We start from the raw sequence: 19,812 nt of genomic DNA, 5'->3' as shown, positions 1-19,812 counted from the left end.
TAAATTGATATATAAAATAAATAACAAAATCCTCTCCTTCCAAAAGCATTCATTTTGTTACCTATAAAAGACTCTTAAATTTATTAATCATAATTTTTAAAAATGAGTAAATATCTATAAAAGCTAACATATTGGTAAGAAATCATTCAAAGTCTGAACTCCATCTGTTTAAATTAAAAATGATATTTAAAGTGTGGTGAATTGTATTTAGGACATTTAATGCTATCACTATTACTCAACATAATGGGGGATTAACAGAAAGTGGTGTTATCTCATATTTCCATTAATAACATCTGAGCCCTAGGAATTTGCAATGGGATGGGCCTCACTATTATAGTCTTTGACTTTTAAAATAGCCCCGTGGCCTGTGCTCTTAGGACAGTCTGGTGGAGAAGCTCAAGCATATTTATTGTTAAACCCTTTCTATCTATTAGTCTACCTATCCGTCTGTCTATCTAATCTATCTTCTCTCCGTGATCACATATGACAGCATGCTAAATACAATTCTTCCAGTCTCTGACTTTCTGCTGATGCCCAAAGGCTGAGAGCAAGCATGAGTTGTCCTGTGTAACCACATTCCGCAGTGAAACACTAACCAACCAGGTAGAGCTTGAGAAGGGGAGTATGAAGACCTGGGTTCTGCCAGCACCAGCCCATTGCCCACCCGTGTCAAGCTCTGTATGAGGAATGGAGAATTCATCAGGGGGTGTCTGGTCAGAGAACTGGGGCCACCACGGCCTATATGCAAGAAGGGACTTGTTGCAGGGTTGGGCAGGAGGTGGCTGGGGGGCACTGGGGCGGGCTGCTATCTCTGCATTTGCTATGGGGCCTGAGGGTCAGCTAGACCGGAGTAGAGAGGAGTGGTGGGCGTGGAGGAGAGCAAGAAGAAGATGAAACCTGTCAGGTGAACTGGGACCTATAAGGATAATTGGAACCTGAGAGAACAAGTTAGAACCTGCCCCTGACTGTCTGCAGCAGCTCAGCACCATGTGTGACCCACAAGAGATGTTGGGGGCACACATGGGCCTGCACCCCCACGGGATGTGATGGGAACTAGGGAGGTGGTGTGTGGGTACTGCCCCACCTCTTCGCAGTGGGGCAGCAGTGTAGCCAGCAGGTGGCCTGCCTTCAGGACATAAAATGCTCCACTCTGCCTTCTATATCTTGTGCAAAATATCTATGTGGCCAAGCCTCACCCAGAACCATACTTGGAAGAGAATTCTGGAAAATACAGTACAAAGCTACTGTGGAGGCCACAGGCTCACAGTGGGGATGTGTGCTGTGTCCTCTCCTGCCATGGGGGACTTCGTCAGGTTATGTTGGAGGGGGGCTTCCAGAAAATCACTCAGAAGGCTTGACGCACATCCCCTGGAATTTGGGGACACAGGAACTAGCTGGAATGTCTGCTGAGAGAATACTGAGATGTGAGACATGGCTGCCCGGCCTGCTGGCATATCTCCAGGACAGGCTGCTCCGAATAGCCACCAGCATCTGTCAGGGCAGGATGGGAGGGCTCCCTGAGTGCAGGTGTGGCTCCTGCAGAAGACAAACGTTTGTCTAATGAATGAAAATATTTCATTTAAGCTCTGTATAAAACATGATTTAATCCCTTACTTCTCAACATCCAATTTTCTCTTCTTCCTAAATAACAGAATCCTCATTTTACTTGGAGCAACGTGATGATTGAGGTCCAGTAGCCACTTTGGACCATGAGGTGGCATTGAGGGTGAATCTACAAGCTCAAAAGGAAAAGCAAAAAGACAGAGTCCTTGGTTCCTCTGCAGCTCTGGGTTCAGCAAAGTGCACAGCATCATCTCAGATCTTTTTTTTCCACAACCCTCAAGAAACACAATATTTTGGGAGTAGAAAAAGTATAACGAGGATGCTGCTACTGAAGGTGGAAATGCTGGATTCTCTGTGAAAACAAGGATTTTTTGGAGAAGGGATTCAGATTAAAAGGTACGTCAAAGGGTCTTGGGTAAGGGAGTGACAAGGTAACAGATTCAAAAGATAAGTCAATAGCTAGGCTCTGTTTCTGCCTCTTCGGAAGGTTAAAGAGAGTAACTGTGAGAAAACACTGGGAAATGTGGGCTATAAACTACACATCTAGTCTAGGACTTGGCCCTAGACTTGCTTCTCTGTAACTGTTAACAACCGGTACAGACAGGGACAGTGTGTTCGTAGCTCTGTTTTAGCCAGAACATGCAGTGAAGTACCAAGAGATGATATTAATTGTGCATACATTCACAAAAACACAAAGGGTAGGGGGAAAAAGCTCAGTCAGTCTGTCTCAGGCTTCAAAGGGCAAAAGATGGTTGCCTTTGGAGCCTTTCTCTGTTTACCTTTGTGTCTCAGTGTCCCCGTGTCCTGTCCCAGGCATGTGGCTGTTTGGCACACCTCTGCGGGCATGGCCGTGTGTGAGAGAGGGAGGGATGGCCGGAGAGGAGACTGTGTCAGTAGGTCGGTTCTCTACTCTCATTTTCCCCCCTCCCTCTTCCTGGCTCTTCGTCACCTTCTCGTTTTTTTCTTCCATCTGACTTGATTCCTGTATCAGTCCTGTGAAAAGAACAGAGCCACGTTGCATTTCCTTAATGAGATCTCGACTTTTTCCCACATGTGGCCCAGTTGCCCCTGGGCGGGGAGATGCTCCTCGGGGTCCATGTGCTCTTCTCTGCTCCGGCTCTGCTGATGCCGCTGTTCACAGCTAAGGTGGCTGCGATGCCTCCAGTCTCATCTTCATTTGAAAATGGCTCACACATGGAGTGTCTCCTCTATGTCCTTAATCCCTGACATGTGGCTGCCTGCTGTCTCCTCCAGTAAGGTGCTGGCTGGGAGGCTCTCGGGCCGCAGCCTGCTGTTCTCGGGGCTGCTCTTTTTTGGTGAGCCCCATGAGGTTGGAGGACACACGTGATGCACCAGCACAGTTCTTGGGGCCTAGCTGAACTCCCGGTCAAACATTTCCACAGCTGACAGCATCGTTCCAGGGCTAAGCACGGCTAGGACAAGAGGGACGGGAAGTGCGGAGAAGTGTGCATAATTCCGGAGCTGAGAGGCTCCTGGCTGGCTGTAATAAAGCTGTCTGTTAGGAAGTTATCTTTTCATATACAATTGCTTCCCCTAAGCTCTTAAGCACATTAACTGCACCTGTAATTATACACACCTCAGAAAAGGCATAAAAGCTGCCTTCTTAGCCAGACTAAATAAAACTGCAGTCTCCTTCATATGCTCCATGCCTACTATGCCTTAATGTGAGGGAGGGAAAAAAAAGGAAAAAGGAATGAAAGCAAAGAGAAGAGGTAATTGCCCATTAGAGAGTTGCTCACAAGTGAACTTTGCCTCCCGTTTACAGCATTAATTCTGCTCCGCGTGAACTGTGCTTGACAGGGCTCCAAGGCTGCGAGTTGGGGGCTCTTGCGGCCCGCCGGGCGATTTGCTGCCGATTTGCATTTCAGAGCATGTGTGCGGTGAAACAGCAACAGCAACAGCCCTGCACTTCCCTTCCACTTGCAGGAATCTCTGTGCCAGGGTGAAGAGCATGTGGGATTTTCTCTGGGAGACTCTCTTTTCTTTCTCACTGACCTACTTTCTTGCATTTGACTATTTTGCACCATTCCATACTAATGAGCCTGAACCCCCTGCTAAGTTCTTCCTTTCCACCATACTGGTTGCCTCCTCCTCCTCCCGTGGTAGCTCTTTCTCAGGTATTTTGGGGGCCAGAGGGAAAAGACAAATTCTCTGACTCTGGACTCCTCAGGCATCATCCTGTCCAGCTGGGGTTTATCCGGTGATAACAGGGCACAGTCATGGTTCCAAATCTGGCCTGGTAGCCAGACACTCTTCTCGCATTAGGAAGGCAGATAATGGGAAATGACTTACCATCGCTTTCCTTCACAACCTGCTTTAACATAAACCATTCCTTGTATGGTGTCAGTAGAATTAATTGGCTGCTAATCCACAGGGGATGTTCAGATCGCCTACAGTTTATTTTATGAGTCCTCCAGGATCAATTTCATGTCTGAATGACTATTCCTATCATATATTTACATGCACAGTTGTCCTTTGTATTCAGAGATGACTTGGTTGGCTTTTTACTCCCCAGGCAGACTCTTTTTGGAAAAGAAAGGCAGAAGTGTTACCTGAAGCTCTTTTGGAAATTATCAAATATTTATCCAGCCCCTAATCTGCAAATACAGATGCTCCTCAATTTTCAACCGAGGTTATGTCCCAATAAACCCATTGTAAGATGGAAATCTAAGCAAAAAGCACATTCACTACACCTACCCCACTGGACATCATAGCTTAGCCTAGCCTGTTTTACACATGCCCAGAACACTTACATTAGCTCGCAGTTGGGCAAAATCATCTAACACAAAGCCTATTTTATAATAATTTCTCATGCAAATTTATTGAATACTACACAGAAAGTGAAAACAAGGAGGGTCGCGTGGGTGCGCGAAGTGAAGTAGGGTTTCTGCTGCGAGCATATCACTTTCCCACCACTGTAAAGCTGAGAAATCAAGTTAAGTAGAACCATTGTGGGTCAGAGACTGTGTGTGGAGAGTCACTGTGGAAGGAATCGGAAGACAGGACAAAGCAAAAGATATTAAAAAGCAAAAGCGAGATGTACGCAGCATGAGGAGCAACCCATGCCCTCAAGGACCTTCTGGTCTCCCAGAGGGAAGAAACTTGCACACTGGAACAGACTGGGAGGGACTGCGGAGGCATCCTAATGAGTGCAGCTGGTGAAGCTGACATGGAAAGAGAAGCCTGGTTGTCAGGAGGGTGGATGGGGGAAAGGTCAGGAAACCTCCAGAGAGGGCCAGGGCCTGAAAATGAGTCTTGTTTTGTCTCGTCTTGTTTTGACCAGCCACAGGGATGAACCACTCATTTCAAAGAATTCGGAGCGCCTGTGCCTGTGTTGCCTTTGGGAATGTTCTTTCTTACAAACCTCTGAACCTCTTCAGCTGATCAGAGAAGGGGTGAGGGGACAAATCTAGGATGCTGGTGGCACCAATAAGAGGGTGAATGTAATGCTCTACAGTAATTTATGAGAGTATGAGGTCACTGCTCTGTGAAGAGAGAAGATTAGGAAAACCAGAAGGAGAGGCAGAGTGAGAGGGGAGGAGGAGGGTGGGTGAGGGGAGAGGCTGGGGTGACACCAGGCAGTGTCATGACACCCAGAGAAGAAACATGGGTTTTAGGAGAAGTTCTCTTCATTTATTAACATGAAGACCCCCTTCGGAGAATCTTTAAGAGTCATCAGTAAATGGCTTTGCGAGGATTTTTGGAGTCTGGGTGATGGATGCTTCTTTATGGTGCCTGTGGCAGAGAGCGTTGACAGAAATCACACCTCTGAAGTGCTGATGACATGATGGCTGTCCTGTTACGTTTGACCATTTCATTTGTCGTTAGGGCTGTGAACAGGTTTGTAGTTTATTGCTCATTCATTCATTCATTAAGTGGGAGTGGGTCATCATAACGGCCTTTATCTTCTAGTCTAGAAGTTCGCAGGCTGAGGAGGAGGAATTAGAGGGGCTATTTTTGCCACTTCAGGTGTGGCCGAGGTGTTGGAGGTAGAAGGGAGGCTCACTTGGTATAAACATTACTGAAAAAAAAATCCATAAGTAAGTGACTTGCACGGTTAAGCCCATGTTGTTCAAGGATAAACAGTAACAAAAATCAGTTATCACCCCTTCCTGGTTTCTCGGCTCTCTGTGAATAGGGTTTCTTCTCCCTTCCTCTTCCCCTTTCCTTCCCTTCTTCCTTTCTCTCTTTCTTCTCTTTTAAAAAGTGTGCACAGTGATGACCTCCCTCCCCAGGAGAAGGGGAGGAAAAGGAGACAGAGCTCAATCAAGTCCTATGGATAGAAACGGATCACTGCTTCCCCATGATGAGATGAACTTATTTATTTATTTATTCTTAAATAGACTTTGTTTTTTAGAACAGATTCAGTTTCACAGCAAAATTGAACAAAAAGTACAGAGATTCCCATGGGCCCCCATTATCAATGCCTTGTAACCATTAACAATGGTACATTTGTTAGAATCAAGGAACCTACGTTGACACATTGTTATCATTCTAAGTCCTTAGTTTACACCACAGCTCAGGCCCTCTGGTGTACACTCTGTGGGTTTGGACAAATATATGACGTGTATCCACCATTATGGTATCACATTAAGTGGCTTCACTGCCTTGAACAATTCTCTGCATTCTGCCTATTTATCCCCCCCACACCCCAAGGCCTGGAAAACACTGATCTTTTTACTGTTCTCATCATTTTGCCTTTTCCAGAAATGTCATATACATGTTGTTGGAGTCGCATAGTATATATGATCATTAGCAATATGAATTTAAGTTTCCTCCATGTCTTTTCAAGGCTTGATAGCTCATTTCTTTCAGTTTTGAATAATATCCCATTATTTGGATGTACCAAATTTATCCATTCATCTACTGAAGGACACCTTGGTTGCTCCAAGTTTTGGCAATTATGAATAAAGTTGCTATAAATGTCTGTTGTAGGGTTTTATGTGAACACTAGTTTTTGGTTCATTTGAGTAAATACCAAGGAGCATGATGGCTGGATCACATGGAAAGAGCATGTTAATCTCTATCAGAAACTGCATTGTCTTCCAAAGGAGCCATACCATTTTGTATTCCCCCAGCAATGAATCAGAGTTTTTTATTACACTGAATCTTTGCCAGTATTTGGTGTTTTAGTCTGGTTTTAATAGGCATACAGTAGTAACCCATTGTTGCTTTATTTTGCAGATTCCTAATGAAGTATGATGTGGAGCATCTTTGCTCACTTCTTTTTTATCTAAGATGACTGATGTTGATGAAATTCCACTGGGACTCTTCCTTCTTTCTATGTGACTCTGAGAGGTGGGCTTTTTCTACTCTGTAGTGAAAATATTGCAAAGTAGCAAGCATGTGTAATATCTTAGGATGAGAGAGACTGTGGTTAAAAATTTGCAGAATGTCTTCACATTTTATTCCTATTCTTTATTGTAATTTATATAGATTTTCTTTAGGAAATAGAATGACATAGACCTTATAATTTCAAATGAAGGAAGAATTGTGACATGGTAAGTTGACAAAGAGGGTCTCAAGACACTCTCAGGACAAGGTTCTCCCAGGGTCTCCTACCATGGGACTGAGCGACGAACATAGTGGCTTGTGAAATTGCTTTTGTTGTTTTATTTTCCTGTTGGTATGAGGGGAAAGCCAGGGCGTTAGGCTTTGTGACCATTGTTGAGCCTCTTCTTGCCCATTGTCTTACTGCTCATGCCAGGGACGGGTCAAGTGAAGTGACTGCCAGTGAATGTCCCAAATCAGCTACATAGTCCCTCTGGGTTACAGGAACACAACCCAGACAATTGGCTTGGTTAACTTGGCTTTGGTACTTAAGGAAAGAAATTCCATCCATTCCTTTTACAAGTGATATATTATTCTTCTAATTTACAGTTCCAAAATTTAGAAGTTACAAAGTGTCCAGAACTCTGGCAATGGCATTTATTAGGCTGTACCATTTCATAGTCTCACCCTAAAATAATAGTGGCCGAACTTTGTGAAAAATGATGTAGCTCGTGCCACAAATGATGACCTTGTGACTGGAGGCAGGTACAGTGAAGATGGCTGGGATTGGGTTTTCTTAATCTTCTTTCTCTGTGTTTGAAAAGGGACCATATAATTGCAGGTGGCCATATTCGCACTGTGAGGACACAGCTCACCTATTTATAATTAGAGCTTGCAAGTTTTAATATTTTGTGGAGTGAAAGTAGACTTTGTATAAAACTCTTAACTCACATATGGGCTTAAACACAAATGATTCTTGTCCATGAAGAAATGTCTGTTTTAGAAGAGCCAGTGAAACATGGTGGATTGAACAAATATGTTCATTGCTACTTCCTCCAAAAATAGAATCAAATTGATAATAAAGGAATAAAAAAGATGGAGCTCTACAAGAACAAAGAGAACAGGGGAGCATTCTCACTGTAAGCACCCACACTGGGGAAGCTCTAAATCAGATGAATAGTGGTCACTGATTTTGCAGAAGAGAGAAAGCTACAACCTAAGCTGGCCAGGAAGGACCCCAGATGCTGGTGGAATCGAGCCACACCCCTGGGAGGCCTCAGGAATTGGAGTTACCCGTAACCTCCTGGAGGTGTAGGTGGTGGCAAAACCAGAAAGATCGGTTGAGTCTGTGAAGCAATTAGAACTCCCCCACCCCCACCTCAGATCCCTTCCTTTCCCCACAGTGAAGCAAGCATACCTCTCAGCAGATAAACATCCTTTCTCCAAGAGACTGAACCAGAGAGACCTCAAACCTGGGGACACCACGCTCCACAGAAGGCAGTGGCCGCAGTGATGCAGCAAGGGTTCCGGTGAAAGTCCCCAGACTGAGTGTCCAAGCCAGGGCTCCTTTTCCTGCCTAGTGCAGTAGCGGCACCCGATCCTGGAATCTCCCTCCCGAGGCAGCTCGGACCCGTAAGCCATGTCGGCCTGATGATGGTGGACCCAGGCCTTGGGTCAGGTACATCCGCTTCAGTCTTAGCTGTGCTTCTCCTTAGTTATATGACTTAGAACGGTGACTGAATCTCTCTAACTTCTGAAATTGCAGGTCAGAAGAGCTTTCATCTTACTGAGTTGTGAGGACTGAGTGAGGGTAAAATCTCTAGAAGAAGATTCAACTATTTCCGAAAGCCATCTTTTGGCTTTTGAGTGTCTGCATAGAAATGTTTTTGGTGCTTCTGCCAAGAATCTATTCTTTTATCTGACTCTTTAGAATTCAGTCTAATAGATAACATAATAAATCATTGAGAGGACTTTTCTAACCCTATCCTTACAGCCGCTGTCCCCATATTTAAAATGTTAGCCACAGTACAAACCTGGTCAGATGATTCCTTTTAAACCGATTTCAGATAGGCTGAGTAACCCTTTTCTTTTAACTCTTCTCTTTGATCTCAAGAGTGCATCAATTTCACATCCTGAACGCTTTTTCAAAGACATAGCTTGGATTAGAAAACATCCGTCACAATCCAGAACACATTTTATATACAGCTTGACTGTAAGCGCTTTCTAGACATCAGTCTCTCACAGACCCTGTGACATCTCACTATTACTGAATGAGCATCACTTATACCTATATCTTGAGGCACGTCAATCTAAATTAAAATATGCCACGTTTCTTAACAGCACCAACAGATTTTCTAATTAACCTATGAATACTGTCAATCTGTTAATATGGTTCTCTTGTTCTTTTAGAAGTGAGTTATATAACATTTCTTTTATTTACTCTAGCAGTTTCAGAACTAAAGTGCTCCTTAGGGTGCTCTCAGTTCCCTCCAAAAGTAAAGAAAATACGAGTAACGTGAATTAATTCATCAAACTTGCTGAAGATTTTTTGGCTTCTAGTATTTTTTTCATGCTAATAACTTGAACTTCATGCATTGGCCTTTCTGCCCTTTCTCTTGTCTGTCCTTGTACGATTCTATCCTATAAAATTCTTGTGGTGAGGTGGATTCCTAATGCTGGGTTGGAGGAGCCTGTAGGCAGTAGCTTTTATGAACCTTGGTCTGGCTTTCTTGACAAAGTTGGTGCAATGTACCCTTTCTCTCCTAGAAGGGACCTCAGTGCACAGAATTAGAGTAACCATAATCCTTGTCTTATGACACATTTGCAATATTAATCCACGCATGGGTCTTATTATTTACTGTAATATAGTGGATACCTGAAGATTTACCACCCAAGCCAATAAATAGAACATTGACATAATAATAACTTATGGTGACTTAAGTGCTCCCCCCCATTTCCCCTCTATATTTCTCTTTTGGTCTTCTGGGACTAGCACTTCTTTTCTTCCCAGTTTTTTCTTTTAATCACTCATCACGTTCTAAGTTTCATTCACATTGCAGTGAATAGCTGTGGTTATTTTTACTGCTGGTTGTTATTCCACTCTGTGGTTAGAATTTATGTCTTCACGTTCCTGCAGAAATTGGCACAATCTACACCTTTGCTGTCTCCAATTCTTGGCAAAATTGTAGAACAAAAAGGTAGGATAGAATTTGTTTTGTTTTTGTTGCCCTTAGTATATTTCTCTACTCTTCTTTAATTTCTTCTCAGGGAATCATTTGAGCACCCTGCCTGGCATAGTGGATTACAACAAATGTTTATTGAATGACTGCTGTAAATGACAGAAAATTAGGGCAATTCCAGACAAATGAAAATGGCTGCCCTGAGCACTGAGGTGAAGCCTCACCTGGGTTCAGTGGGAGGTGTAATGTGATCGGTTATCAGTGTCTGAAAGGATGGAGTCTGGGGACATGGGAACTCAGGAGCCACTTTCTGCAATCCCAGGTTTAATGGATCACTTTCCTCATGGACTTTGAAAAATCAGCTGGAGTCCATGGTATAGATAAAAAACAAAGGAATAGAATATCTATTGTGGCATTTCAACTTTCAGCCCCCCTACGGGAAGGCTGATTTGGGGGGATGATTAATACTCTTAAACCATTCTAACTACACACATACTTCAAAAGTTGATTCTGGTCTTTATTCTAGGTTAAATCTCTACTGTAAAAACATGCACATTTTTCGGGAAAATAACCTCACCAAGGATGTTATTTTTCATTCTTACTGTTAAATGCAGATTTTCTGTTTAAAAGTACATCTTTCACTTGCAAAACTATGATGACACTTAAAATAATGTGCTTTTAAATCGTCTGGTTGTTTAAATATAAAATGATGAAAAATTAATCAGAATATTTTCTGGCTATGGACTCAAAGTCCTTTCCTAAAACTTTTATTTCTTTATGTTTTGTTCTCATTCAAGTGTTGATAGCAACATAAGCAATTGTTTGATGTTATTGGAGATCCTTGAAAAACTCTCAAGATGCTCTGCTATTACTGTCTCACAGTTCTTTTTGGGATTCTTTTGAGCTCAAGGAAAATAAACAGTCATCATTCTTATTCAAATTACACCAAGATCTATGAATCTTTTCCAAAGCTACTTAGGTCCTGCTGCATGGGAGAATGGTCATATCTCAACATTTCCTTTGTCAGAGTCCCTTTGTTTAAATAATGTACTAGTTTATTGCTTTATGATTTAGTTGAAGAACACGGAGTCACCTGCCCACCAGCACCTCAAATAATTGAATCCTCAAAACTCCTATTTCTCTTCTGCAAGAAGGGAAGAAAAGGATCTAGAACCATCCATCCTTCCCCCTACCTGGACACTTGCCAGACTGAGTCTATGGAAAACCCCTCTATATCTATCTCTCAAGACCAAGCAGGCAGCGCCAGCAGAATAATCCAGGGTTATTCAGACATTTGGGAAAAAAATCCATATTCCAGTAGTCTGGATTGACTTTTGCTTGAAACTGTATTGATTACAGAAAAAGGGAGGTAAAAGCCCTTGGTACAGGCCTCCTGAGGCCTTGAGACTTTGCTGGCATTGATATTGTATTTACAGAAGAAAAGACCTGGAAGTCAACCCAATTGGGGCTTTTTCTAAGACACTCAGTATTAGTATTATATTAATACTATAGTATGAATTAATTCTGTTAGCGTAATTTGGTAGACTCTGGTCTGGCCTCCTTAAAATTAGCCCATCAGTATGTGGGTCTGTGATATGTTTTAGGAGAACAGTATCCATCACATCAGTCATAAAGGGAGCCACCGTCATCCAGCTGAGTTTATTATGCCCCAACTGCATCTTGCTGGGGGCTTTCAACACACCCCCTTTAAGATAGGAAGCTCAGCTGAAGCAGTCTAGTAATAACTGCAAAACCCCAGCTTCCTGTTTTAAGGACTCCGCTTACTAGGTGTTGGCTCTTGTCAAATTCGGCTTACATTAAGGACTCTTTCTTCCCTACCGAAAGCCCCTTATAAAAGGTTTCCATCCCCTGCTTCGAGGGGTTGAGAGACTTTGAGGTGTGAGCCCGCTCTCGGCCCTGACGATCAATCAATAAAGGACCCTTGCTTCATTTGGACTCAGTGTGCTGGCGTTTCTCTATTGCACTCCCTTTGGGTATAACAAGTTTACCTGTACTATTGGTTGTTCTCTGGCTGCTGTTCTGGTTCCCAATAAATAAATAAACAAATAAAATTATTGTATTCAGCATTTAGGAACAAACTCTAAAATATTCATTTAGCTCTTGAATCCCAAAGAATTTAAAACCTAAAAGAGTTCATACACTTTAATATTTTTTTCTTGAAATTGTCTATGTGAATGTGTCTTCTTTCCCCCAGGTCGTATGTCCTGAGTGTACTGTAATTTGTCTAAGCGGTGATTGGTGGACATCTGAGTTGTTTCTAGTTTTAGCAACAATGAACACAGCTGCTACAAACATTTAAATATACTTGTTTGTATGGCTATAAGTTTTCATTTCTGTTGGGTAGGTGAATTGCTGGATCACATGGTAAGTGTAATCAGGGGTGTCCAACTTGCAGTCTATTGGGTCACATGCGGATTACTTGAAGCCTATTTTGCTTATCTATGGTGTTGGCTATCATGAAAAGTATGTGTGGACCTTCTTTTCTTTGCTCATCAGCTTTCATGAGTGTTTGTGCATTTAATGTGTTGCCCAAGACAACTCTTCTTCCAATGTGCAGCAGAAAAGAAAAAAAGTTGGACACTTTGGGTATATCTAACTTTGAAAGAAACTGCAAAACCATTTTGCAATTGGCCCCACCATCTTGTCTTCCCACCAGCAGTGGGTGAGAGTTCTAGTTGTTATTTGAAATGGTTTCCAGCAGAAGCAGAGGAGCAGCATGTAAGCTGGTGTTCATCAGGATCGTTTACTCAACTCAACAGACAGGTGGTGTTGCCAACAACTACAATCTCTGAATGGAGCAGCCCTATGCAAGTTGAACCTTCGTCACCACTGCAACATCTGCTTACAGATCTGCCTTTCCTCCTGAACTGAGAGCTACTTGGGGCCAGGGGCAGGTCTTAGCCACTTTTGTCATCTCACCTCCCAGCAGTATCTGGGATGGAGTAGGCTTCAACCTGCGCTGATTGAGCTGAACTGCAAATACCACCAGTGGCCCGGGGTGGTGTCCAGGAAAGGAAGGCCCAGCTGGAGGCTGCCTCTTCCTGGACTTCTCAATTTGTATGGCGGAGAAGGCATTGTGGTCAAGGATTTCTTGTAGAGACACAGTAAATGTGGAACAAAAACTAAAGAACCGTGCAGGATACAAAGGTTGTGGGACGGCTCTCCTGAAGCCAAGACTGTGAGAAGTGAAGACTGTTGAGAAACAAAAAGCCCAAGCTTATGGAGATTTAAAGAACCAAGCGTTAGGAGAGATTTGTTTGCTGCACCATACCTCGATTGCCTCACCCCATGTGTGCCTCACCCCACACGTGGGCCTGGATACATTTGGAAGGGGGAAGCGAGTGTTCAGATTTTGCCTGGGCTGAAATACAGTAAGCCACGCCGAGACTCATGTGGGAGAAGCCTGCTCCACTCTGCTCCTCCCTGCAACATCGGCAGTGTTGCTTCTTGCCCCAATCTCTGTTCTGCTTGCTTGTTGTGGTTCAGATGATGAAAGTAAAATATCCTATTGAAGAAAGTGGCAGGGGCAGGTGTCACTCATTCTTAACATATTAATCTGAAATAAAAACAAACAAAGAAACAAAAAACAAAGTCATTAAGCCAGGGGACCCTCCTATAGATGTTCGCATTTAGTAGGTTAGCAGGTAAAACCGTATTTTTTTCTTTCTCTATCCGCACCTCCCCCACTCCCACTTTTATCCCTGAGAACAAATTCAGCACCTCTTTGAGTTGGCACTACCTTAAATTAATTGGCACTAATGCGAGGATTCGTGGCTGTGTGTGGGATGTTTCTGAGTGCAAAATGGATTCTGTCTGCGCCTGGTAACAGTTACTCCAGGGTGTGATCTGTTCCGTGAGATCCATTCTCATGCGCCTCTGCTGCGCCAGGACAGCCACCTCAGCTGCCACTACAGAAGGGTTCAGCGACAGATGTTTGCTTATGGCCTTAAATCTTAGCAGACACTCCTGTACTTGACCACGACATGCAGTTTTAGAGATAAAGAACTTCCTTCCACCTGGAGAAGCCCCAGAAAGACGTGGGTGCCTTGGAGGTAAGGGGGTCCCATCAGCAAGAGATCGCAGGAGACTATGGAGGAACTCAGGGAGTTTTGACAGGCGGCCGAGGCCTCAGCACAGGGGGGTTTGGTTGGGGGAGTTCAGGACTGGTTTCTGCTCCTTGCCATTAACAAACCCTATGATTGTAGGCAATTTACTTAAAATTTCTGAGCCATATATTTCTTAGACGGGGCTCTTCAACCTGAAATCTGTCATCTTACAATTTGTTTTCTGTTTATTTGTTCCACTGTTTATCACCTTTCTCACACATTTTTGGGGATTAATTAGGCATTCAAAAATTATTCCATGTCCCCTCTCCATGAGCTGTTAAATTATACGTTCCCTTACTGGTTAGCCAAGGGCCTGGAGATTGTAACAGAACTGCCTTCTTAAAATCTAATATAAAGTTGCACATGCATCTTATCCTGGAAAATGCGCAGAGCTTCACAAAATTTTAATTTCATTTCATTCCAAGCCTGCCTTTTATGGTGTTTTTTCATGTAACTTAACTCTAAAATTCTAGCTATATTTAAACCTCACGAAATACCATTGTTGTTATTGTTTTAACAGTCAACATTCTTTTAGGCTTGCTGCCTGTAGCACAGTGGTTGCAGCGTCGGCTACATGCACTGAGGGTGGCGGTTTTGAACCCAGCCCGGGCCTGCTAAACAACAATGACAACTGCAACAAAAAATAGCCAGATGTTGTGGTGGGCGCCTGTAGTCCCAGCTATTTGAGAGGCTGAGGCAAGACAATCACTTAAGCCCAAGAGTTTGAGGTTGCTGTGAGCTGTGATGCCACAGTACCATACCAAGGGCAACATAGTGAGACTGTCTCAACAAACAAAACAAAACAAAACAAAACATTCTTTTAGATTTACCTGCGTAATCATCCTTTGTCTTGTTCTTCATTTCCTTCTGCATGTGGTAGACAGAATAATGGTTCTCCCCTACCCCAGCCAAGATGGCTCCATCCTAATCTCTGAAAACTATCAGAATGTAAGATTGTATGACAAAGGGGACTTAAGGTTCCAGAAGGAAGTAAAGCTACTCATCATTTGACCTTAAAATAGGGAGATTATTCTGGATTATTGTGGACTAGCCCAACAGGGAGGCAAAAGAAGAGAACCAGAGAAATGGCAGTGTGACAGCCTCAGCCCAGTGTTGCTGGCACTGAAGATGATGGAATAGGGCCATGATCCATGGAATGCAGGTCACCTCTAGATTTGGAAAAGTCAGGAAACATATTCTCACCTAGAGTTTTCAGAAAGAAATGTAGCCCTTCAATTTTAGTCCAGGAAGACCCATTTCAGAACTAATGTTCAAAACTGTAAGACAATACATTTATGTTGCTTTAAATCACTACTGCTTGTGGTAATTTGTTATAGCAGCAATTGGAGACCTAATACACTATACCTATGTGCTTTCATTTGAGTTCCTTATTTCCATTTTTTCTTTTCTTTTTCCATTTTTCTTTCTTTCTTTCTTTTTATTTATTTTTATTTATTTTATTTTTTTTAGAGACAGAGTCTCACTTTGTTGCCCTCGGTAGAGTGCCGTGGCGTCACAAGCTCACAGCAACCTCCAGCTCCTGAACTTAGGCGATTCTCTTGCCTCAGTCTCCTGAGTAGCTGGGACTACAGGCACCCGCTACAATGCCCGGCTATTTTTTTGTTGTTGTTGCAGTTTGGCAGGGGCCAGGTTTGAACCCGTCACCCTTGGTATATGGGGCTGGCACCCTACTCACTGAGCCACAGGGCTACACTCTATTATCTGGACTAGAGTGCAGTGGCATCATCCTAACTCACTGCAGCCTCAAACTCCTGGGTTCAAGTGATCCACCTGTCTCAGCCTCCCAAGTAGCTGAGATACAGGTGTCCACCACCACGCCTGGCTCATTTTTCTGTTTTTAGTAGAGGTGGTGTCTCCCAATCCATCTTGCTCAGGATGGATTAGGGATCATTTTGCTTCTATCTGAAGAATTGTTGGAGTAATTTCCTTTAGTGTGGGTCTGGTGTTAATGAATCTTGTCAGATTCTGTTTGTCTGAAAATAGCTCTCTCATTACTTCATTTCTTCAATTTCTTGTTTGCAATTTTATTGATTTTTCTGGTCTTAATTATTTCTTTCTTTCTGCTTATACTGGATTTAATTTGCTCTTCTTTTCTAGTTTTATAAAGTAGAAACTTAACTTATTGGTTTGAAACTTTTCTTCTTTCCTCATGAAGCATTTAATTCTATAAACTTATCCTTAAATGCTGTTTTTGTTGCACAAATTTTGATATGCTGTATTTTTATTTTCATTCAGTTGAGAATATTTTCTGGTTTCCCTTAAGACTTCCTTTTTGACTCGTGGGTAATGTAATGTAGAAGTGAATTGTTTACTTCCAAATATTTTGGAGTTTTCTGGAAATCTTTCTGCGATCGATTTGTAGCTTAATTCTGTTATGGTCTGAGACCATTTTGGGTGGGTATGATTCCTATTCTTTTAAATTTGTTAAACTTTGTTCTATGATCTGAAAATGATCATCTTGATGAATGTTCTGTGTACTTGAAAACAATGTATATTCTTCTTTTGAGCAGAGCATTCTATAAATGTCAATTAGGTCGATTTAACTGATAGCATTGAGATCTATTAAAATATTTGTACAGTTTTCATGTTTACTTTTACTATCAATTTCTGAAAGAGTAGTTAAGTCTCCAACTATAATTGTGAATTTGTCTATTTCTTCTTTCAGTTCAATCAGGTTTTGTTTCATTTGTTTGTTTTTAATTTGAAGCTCCATGTTAGGCAGGTGCATATTTAGAATGATTTTGTCTTGTTAGAGAACCAACACCTGTATCATTATACAGTGTTCCTCTTTACTACTAGTCATGTTCCTTGTTCTGAAGTCTACGTTTTTCTGAAATTGACATAGATACCCCAACTCCATTTTGTTTAGTATTTGCATGGTATATTTTTTCATCTTTTTTTTGAAACCTATCATCTTTTTATTTAAAGGTAGTTTCCCATAAACAGCATGTAGTCAAGTCTTGCTTTTTATTCAAGTTGTCAATTTTCTTCTAACTGATGTGACTAGACTGTTCACATTTAATATGATCACCAATATGGTTGTATTAAAATATATCTTGTTAGCTATTTTCAATTTATTCCATCTGCCTTTGTTTTTAATCCCCCCCCTTTTGCCTTCTGTTGTGCTTAGTGACTATTTAAAAACTTCCATTGTTCTCCTCTACTCACATTATTAATACCTCCTAAAATTGGTTTTGGCAATGGCTTTAAGGTTCAAATACACATCTTTAATAGAAGTCTACATTCAAATAATATTACACCCTCTCATATGTAGTGTAAAGATGTTACAATAGTACATGCTCAATTCCTCTCTTCATTCTCCATGGTACTATTGTCCCTTTATTTTCTTTTTTATATGTGATAAACATACATGACTGCTATTTTTTCTTTAGACAATCAGCTATATTTTGGAACAATTTAAAAACAAGAAACACTTTACCTTCACTTATTCCATTTCTAGTATCTTTAATTTCTTTGTGTAGGTCCAAATTTCTGTCTGGTATCATCTTCCTTCTGCTTCAGTAACTTCATTTAACACTCTCACAGAACATATCTGTTGGCTCTGAATTCCTCTCATTATTTGTTTGCAGGAGAAAAATCTTTATTTCTCCTTCATTTTAAATTTTGTGGGTAGAGAATTCTCTTTGACAGCTTTTTATTCTTTGCTCATTTGAAAGACATCACTCATTATCTGCTAGTCTATGTGAATTTTGATGAGAAGGCCGTTTAATCCTTATTTTGTTCCTCTGTATGTAATGTGCCTTATTTCTCTGGCTGCCTTTAAGTTTTCTCATTGTTTTTGCTTTCAGCAGTTTAAACATGATATGAGGTACAGTTTGGATGTTAGGCCCCTCCAAAGCTCATGTTGAAATTTTATCCCCAGGTTGGAGGTGGGGCCTGCTAAGAGGTGTTTGAGGCATGGGGCAGATCCTTCATGAATGGTTTGCTGCTCTTCCCACAATTATGAGTGAGTTCTCACTTTATTAGTTCATGTGAGAGCTGGTTGTTTAAAGGAGACTTGCACCTCCTCACCTCTCTTTGCTTCTTCGCCTTCCTTGTGACACACCTGCTCCTTTTTCATCTGATTTGATTGGAAGCTCCCTGAATTTCTCACCAGAAGCAGATGCTGGCAGGATGCTTCTTGTACAGTCTGCAGAACTGTGAGCCAAATAAATCTCTTTTCTTTATAAGTTACCCAGTCTGAGGCATTCTTTTATAGCAGTGCAGACTAACAGTATATGAAGGGTGTGCATGTGTACTCACTTATCTCTTTGTGTGTCAGTTTGGGTAATTTCTATTGATCTAGAATCCTTGGTTCACTTTCCCCTGGTTCAAGTCTGATATGTCCATTGAAGACATTCTTCATCTCTGTTACTGTTGTAGTTTTGCTGTTGTTTTAAAAAATTTCTAGCATTTAGGCCAGGTGTGGTGGCTCACACCTGTAATCCTGACACTCTGGGAGGCCCAGGTGGGTGGATTTCTTGAGCTTAGTAGTTTGAGGCCAGCCTGAGCAAAAGAGTGAGATCCCGTCTCTAAAAATAGGTGGGTCTTGTGTCAGGTGCCTGTAGTCCCATCTACTCGAGAGGCTGAGGCAGGAGGATCGCTTCAGCCCAGGAATTTGAGGTTGCTGTGAGCTATGATGCCATGCCCCTCTACTGAGGGTGACAAAGTGAGACTCTCAAAAAAAAAAATTTCTAGTATTTGCAGTTGATTCTTTCTACTAAAGACTGCCCATCTGATCTGGCATATGTTTACCTTCTCCAGTAGAGCTTTTAACATACTAATCAGAGTTATTTAACATTTCCTATTAGATAGTTCAGAATCCTGCATGGTAGTTCAGTCTGGTTCTCATGATTGCTTTGCCTCTTTGAGTGTTTGTTTCCTTGCCTTTTCATATATTACATAATTTTTTTTTTTTTTGAGACAGAGTCTCATTATGTTGCCCTTGGTAGGGTGCTGTGGCGTCATAGCTCACAGCAACTTCTAACTCTTGGGCTTAAGCAATTCTCTTCCCTCAGCCTCCCAAGTAGCTGGGACTACAGATGCCCACCACAATGCCAGGCTATTTTTTGTTGCAGTTGTCATTGTTGTTTAGCAGGCCCAGGCTGGGTATGAACCTGCCAATCCTGGTGTATGTGGCTGGCATCCTAACCAGTGAGCTATGGGTGCCCAGCATAGATTTTTAGGCTGGAATGAGCACATTTTCTTTTTCTTCTATGCCTTTTGTGCAAGGATTTGAATTAAGGTAGTTAGGATTGAGGCTGGATTAGAGGTTTATTATCATACATATCATAGACTTCGAATTTCTCTAATGGTATCTACTGCTTAGAGTGGGAACAGATTTGCCAGAGGGTTTTTTTCTACAATGTGTGTTTCATTGTCATTTTTAGGTCCTCTCTTTTTTTCAGAGAAAGTCTCTTTATATGCCTTTATCCCTCTTTTATCCTTGCCCTAGGATTCTATAAACATTGCATGTTCTTCAACGCTAGCTAGCCTGACAGTAGTGGGGCCCTGAGGAGAGTGTTCTCTGTTGTTCTGATCGAACCTAAACTTTAGGCAGGCAGTGTGTCTCTACATCTCAGAAAGTTGCTTTTTCAGTGTCCCTAGCCGTATGTAGTTCTGGACCCAGC

At 42.1% G+C, this 19,812-nt stretch overlaps 1 long non-coding RNA gene across 1 annotated transcript in view; it reads left to right on the top strand.

The window, feature by feature from the left end:
• The first annotated feature begins 1,683 nt into the window (after window positions 1–1,683).
• The window catches only part of LOC128586490 (uncharacterized), a 58,771-nt gene continuing 40,642 nt past the window's right edge, over window positions 1,684–19,812 (top strand). Inside the window, exon 1 of the long non-coding RNA XR_008380241.1 lies at window positions 1,684–1,959. This is a non-coding gene — a long non-coding RNA (uncharacterized LOC128586490). The remainder of the gene's footprint in view (window positions 1,960–19,812) is intronic.

The sequence above is a fragment of the Nycticebus coucang genome, chromosome 5, assembly GCF_027406575.1.
Source record: "Nycticebus coucang isolate mNycCou1 chromosome 5, mNycCou1.pri, whole genome shotgun sequence".
Taxonomy (NCBI): domain Eukaryota; kingdom Metazoa; phylum Chordata; class Mammalia; order Primates; family Lorisidae; genus Nycticebus; species Nycticebus coucang.
The sequence above is the reverse complement of the archived record's forward strand: the minus strand, read 5'-3'. Positions and strand labels throughout refer to the sequence as shown.